Source organism: Lipotes vexillifer, unplaced genomic scaffold, assembly GCF_000442215.2.
Source record: "Lipotes vexillifer unplaced genomic scaffold, Lipotes_vexillifer_v1.1 scaffold109, whole genome shotgun sequence".
In the NCBI taxonomy this organism is placed as follows: domain Eukaryota; kingdom Metazoa; phylum Chordata; class Mammalia; order Artiodactyla; family Lipotidae; genus Lipotes; species Lipotes vexillifer.
Window position 1 is genome coordinate 3,013,889 of NW_006790015.1, and position 6,107 is coordinate 3,019,995.

A 6,107-nucleotide genomic window follows, 5' to 3' on the forward strand; every position below is an offset into this window, starting at 1 on the left:
ATTTATCCAGCTGCTGATTGTTAGATACTCAGTTTGCACGTTAGGCCACCACATCCCTCTACCCTCATTCAATGTGCTTGCATCTCCTTATTCTCTAAGTCCACCTAGAGCCAGCCCCACTGGGGTAGAAACACTGTTTCTGACGCTTTCATATAAAGCAGCACGCCTCTGGTCTGAAGCTCTTCCTTTGCCGTTTGTTCTGTCTTCACTCCCCTTCTTGGTCAGTGGAGGAATAGGGACCAAATTTAGAACCCCAAGTCCTGTGATGTGTGGCTTCTGCAGCTTGTAGGGAGACAGAGTCTTTGATTTAGACATGTCCATTCCACTCCTCCAGCTGTTTCTAAGAACCGCAGCACAGAGGCAGCCGACAGCTTGTCATGGTGAATTTGGCATGGTGGCAGCCTCGCCAGAAACAAGCCCCCCACGTTGTGCAGAAATGAGGTTCAATTAAGTCTCTTAGGTCTCCCGGCCGTACTGCCTGAGTTGTTTTTTTCATTTGTGTCCATGTTCTGCAGACTTAGGCCGAATGAAATAGTGTTTCTGCACCAGTGAGTTTGTTTAGACTGCTTGCTAATGGGCACGTGTTCGACTGAAAGCTTGAGGATTCACTGTGTGTGTGTGTGTGTGTGTGTGTGTGTGTGTGCCATGGCATGTGTGTAGACCCAGAGGGCTTTGATTTCTGGGGCAAGAAACTGACTGTCTGTGGGACCAGCTTCATGAGGGGCTTGAGAATCTGGTATCCATTCCATGTGACCTCTAGGGCTAAGCCTGCAAGGGAGGTCCCACCTTGGTATGACCCTGGGGAAGAAAGTAGAACAATTCTGCCTGTCTTTTTGCATATCCATCCATCAGTCCATTCATCAGTCCATTCATCAGTCCATTCATACATCCCTCTGTACATCCACCCACCCACCCCTCCATTTATTCACTCATTTAATGGTATTTGTTGGGCATATACTATATGCCAGGCTCTGTTTAAGGCACTTAAGACACTCAGTGACAAAAATTTCTACCCTCATGGAACTTACCTCTATTGATGGGAGACAGGCAGTACACTATGAGCATGATAAATAGATGTTACATAGTATATAGAAGGTACTAAGGGATATGGGGAAAACAGCAGGGGAGGGGAACCTGGAATACACAGTCAGGATGGGGGAGGTGCAGCTGTGATTTTAAGTAGGAGGGTGAGGGTAGTGACAAAGTCTCTCTCCTTGACCAAACTCAAGTCCAGCTCTCCTGAGCTCTTTTCCAACCAGGCTTCGACTTTTGGACTTCCATGTTCATCTCTGCATTGTCTGATTTTAGTAAGAATCCTGCTAAGTCAGTTTAACTCGAAACCCCCATCCTTGATATCTCACCGGGTTCCTCATCCTTCACCATCCCCCACGAGATGTGGTGGCTTCTCTTGTTGCAGAGCACAGGCTCTAGGCATGCGGTCTTCAGTAATTGTGGCACGCTGGCTTCAGCAGTTGTGGCTCATGGGCTCTAGAGCGCAGGCTCAGTAGTTGTGGTGCACGGGCTTAGTTGCTCCGCAGCATGTGGGATCTTCCTGGACCAGGGCTTGAACCCGTGTCCCCTGCACTGGCAGGCGGATTCTTAACCACTGCGCCACCAGGGAAGTCCTCCCTTGTTATATCTGGAGTTGAGCCCAATCTCTCTCCCCCACTGCAAGACCCCATTGCACTGATCCCTATACCTATTGCAATATCCTACCCCCCCCCCCTTGAATAAAGTCTTCCTTACTGTGCCTTTAATGAGTGTCATTGAATAATTTTTTAATAGTAGATGTCATTGAGAAGTTAACCCTCCAGTGATGAGCCAGAGGGGGGAAGGAGTTAGCCATATGGATATCTGGAGGAAGACAGCTTCAGGCAAAGGGAGCAATCAGGGCAAAGGACCTAAGGAGGAGCATCCTGTGTGTTTAAGGAACAACACCTGGGACAGATGACCTTGGCAGACTGAACTTGGGAGAGAGCAAGAGGAGACTAGGTCTGAGCAAAAGGCTTCAGCTCAGTGTATCTTTCACCATTGCCAGTAACTTTGGCACATCAGAGGATAGGAGTTGGGTCATGGAAATGGGACAGTGGAGAGCTGGGGGCCAACTCCACATATTAGCACCTTCCTTCCTGGGCTCCACTGAAAACTCCTGGAACATCTCTGTCCTGAGCTGCAGTGGCGCCAGGAACCCACACAGAAGAACTGTGAGGTAGAGCATGGGACTAGGAATAACATAAATAGATTTGGCTTAAAATCCCAACGTTTCCACTTACATTTGCAAATTACCTTCTTCAAACCTCGGTTTTACCATCTGTAAAACTGGGAATTGCAACAATAGTTGTTCTTTGAGTACAGTGTATCTGTTAGAGGGAAATGAACTTGCTGCGTTCATACCAGCCCCTGAGTGGCAGAGCCAAGAGTTGAAGGAATCTGTCTGCCTCCAAGTTCCCCCATGCCTTCCTGCCTCTCATAAGCTCCCCAGACTTACAGGGAAGACTAAGTGAGGTAATAAGGTATTTGAAAAGGACTGGCAGATGGTCAAGTGCTATGTAAATGTTCATTGTCATTGTTATTACACATGGGACTTGGGGTTAAGTTCTGAGGTGGCCCTGGCATCCAGCAACACGAGATTGTCCACGTCAGTTGGCAGTGGCCTTTGAGTGACAGCTGAACATTCTGCTGCTGAAGGTCACAGAGAAGCTCAGCCAGGCTGAGCACAGTTAAGAGATTTTATCATATTTTACACTTAAAACAGTTATTTACACAGTATGGGTTAGCAATGGCTGCCACATATACATTCTGCTAATTGACTTATGTTAACTTCCATGCATGCTGTTGATCAATATAAACAGCCTTGTTATGTCATGTCCTTGGAGATTTAGAACAAATTTCACATCAGTGCATTTGGAACACTGGGCGAGCTCTCCGGTCCTCTTTTGCACAGGGGAGAGGAGCGCAGATAACTGTGGATTATCTAGATTTTTCTACATTGTCATGTGTGCCTGTTTCCAATCAATCTAGATAGACGAGCTTGTACTGCAAATCTATTTCAACATCAAATTTCTGGCAGTGGTGCTGACATGCATATCACCCTTAGGCTAGGGATTCTTATGTAAACTTTCAGTAAATCTTATTTGGGTAATAAATTCAGTATATGTGTGTGTGTATATGTGTGTGTTTGTGTGTGTGTGAGGGAGGGAGGGGGAGGGGGTGGAGAGAGAGAGAGAGAGAGAGAGAGAGAGAGAGGGAGAAAGAGAAGGAGAGAATTTTCTGACTGTGATATTTGATCTGGTGACAGTTCATGTTTACCTGGCTCAGGCAATAAACCTAAACCAGCCTGAATCATTTCCACTAAATGTGAATGCCCAGAAATAGCACTCACACCTGACCTTTTCGGTTTGGAAACAGCTAACTCTGGAGCAGGAAATTGAAGCTCATGGAGAAGAAAGGGACAGGCTGAAAGAGGTAGAGGGAGCCTTCAAAGCCTCCGGTGGCTGGGCTGGGGGAGGGTGGGCTGGGGTGGGTGGAGGGCCTCCTACCAGCCAACTTGAGTAGATACAAAAACCTGAGGTTCCTAAGGGTCTTTAAGGAAGCCTTGCAGTTCTTACCCACTTTAAATACTCTCCTGAGATCCTGGGAGTTCATATAATTGCTATGAAAATCAAATTACATTAAGTAGGCAGAGAAGCTATTTTTTATTTTTAAAATGATTTTTATCAGGCAGTTAAGCATCAAACAATGCTGAAAGCTTCTAACAAAACACAGCAGTACCCTGATTCCCTCTGCACCCTTCCTCCATCCTGCTCCCCAGAAGCAACCACCTCTGCATTCTGTTTTTATCATTTCTTCTGTGATTGCTCCCATATTTCCAAATAATATCAGTGTATTATCCCTTGAATGATCAGTTTTGGACATTGTCTGTTTCTTTCGTATTATGTGTAGGTGAGGATTTCTGGCTTTCTTATGCCCCTCCTTCCGTTCTTTCTATGCCCCCAATAGTATAATTGCACATTTTGTTGTAATTATCATTGTTTCCATTACTATAACCATGAAAATATTGTTTACAGTTGAGTCAGAGAGTATATTAAGATTATACTTCTGTGATTTCATTTGCTTCTCAACCTACAAATAAAATCTTCATTCTTCCATTTCCCATTTCCTGGATTTATTTTGAATCTCTGTCTCAGTCTTCCTATATTCACCAGCAGTTCTATAAAATGCCTCTCAATTTTGCTACGAATGTCCACTCAGTCAAACCTGTCAGATAATCTGTCAGTTCCATTTTTTTCTCCTTGATATCAATCTCCTGGAGCCCTTCCTTCTTCTGCTCTTATCTGGACTGCTGCACCAATTTCATCCTGGGGTCTCTCTTCCTATATCCTGGAATTCCCGTTGCCTTTCTCCTTTGCTGGATTCTGTGTTTCCTTGATCCTAAGTTGTTTTTCTTAGCTGAGTTTCCCATTTTAGTGGCATTCCTTCTCCAGTACAGAGTACAGAAGTAACTGTGTGTGACCATACATGTCTAAAAGTGTCTTATTTTATTCATAAACCTGATGGATAGTTTGGCTGGGTATGGAATTCCAGATTTTTTTCCCTCTGAATTTTGAAGGCACTGTTTAATTGTTTTCTGGCTTCTGGTATTGTTATTGAGAAGTCCAATGCCATCCTGATCCCTGATGCTTTGTATGTGACATTTTATTCCTCTCTGGATGTTTTTAGGATTTTCTCTATCTCTGCTTTGAAAGTTGCATGATGATGGGTCTTAGTGTGGGTTTTCTTGGATTTATTCACCTGGGGCTCATGTCTGGTACTGGGAAATTTTCTTGTATTATTTCTTTGTTAATTTACTGCCTATTTCCTCTGTTTTCTCCTCACACAAATCTTTTAGTCACCTATAGGGCCTCCTGGATTGATCTTCTAATTTTCTTATTTTCCTTTCCTCTTTTTTCCCCTTCTCTTCTGGGAAATTTCCTCAGCATAACTGTCTACCCCTTTTACAGGGCATCATATTCTTGATTCCAGAATGCTTCTAGTTCCATTTTTTTCAGAAAATACACTCACATCTCCTTTAGGAATAGAGGAGGGCTAGACACTTCTCTATGCTGAATTGGGGGCAGGCAGGAAAATTAGTTGTCTAATAGCTCCTTATCCAGATTTTCCTAGTCTTCTGTTTTCATCCCTTACCTCAGCCCATCTACCTCTGTCCCTGGTGATTTCTAGGGTTCCCAGGGAAAATCAAGACACTTATCAGTAACGTGTCTTTCTGCCATAACTTAAGTTGAACTTTGTTCTCTCATTTACTTTCTGCTCATTCTACATTGTCATTTTCTAGATTGTGGTTCAGTGATATAGATAACGTCTATTTTAATCCAAGCTGCACTTGGGTCTCTCTTTTTTGTTCTCCATTTTGTCGTAAATTGATTTGTGAGAGGAAATGAGGACAGAGCCTTTTTTTATTCTGCCATCTTGAAGTTGGAAGTCAAACTGCATATTTAATGAGTTCTTTAAGCTACTACTTTGGATAATAAAACGAAAGATCATTTGATACATGAATAAGCATCCCTAGGAATACACACTCTACTTATTAGGATTTCAGCTTTCCTTAAATGCCAGAAAATGCCCCCAAAGTATCATCTCTCCAAACCTTTTACGTGTTACTGAATTTTAGCAGTGAATGCAAGTAATGTAAGTTTCTGCTTACTTAACTGGCTTCAATGATCTCTCACTATAATGATTGTAATTGACTTAATTTTTTTTGGTTTTTTATTGTGGTAAAATATACGTAACAGAAGATTGACCATTTTAACCAGTCTTAAGTGTACAGTTCAGTGGCATTAAGTGCATCTACATTGTTGTGCAAACACCACCATCCATCTCTAGAACTTTTCATCTTCCTAAACTGAAACTCTGTACCCACTAACACTGACCCCCTGTTTTCCTCTTCCCCCAGCTCCTGGCAGGCACCATTCTCCTTTCTGTCTCTATGCATTTGACTACTTTAGATACTGATTATAAATAGAATCATACAGTATTTGTCCTTTTATGACTAGTTTATTTCACTTAGCATAATGTGTTCAAGCTTCCTTTTTAAGGATGAATAGTATTCC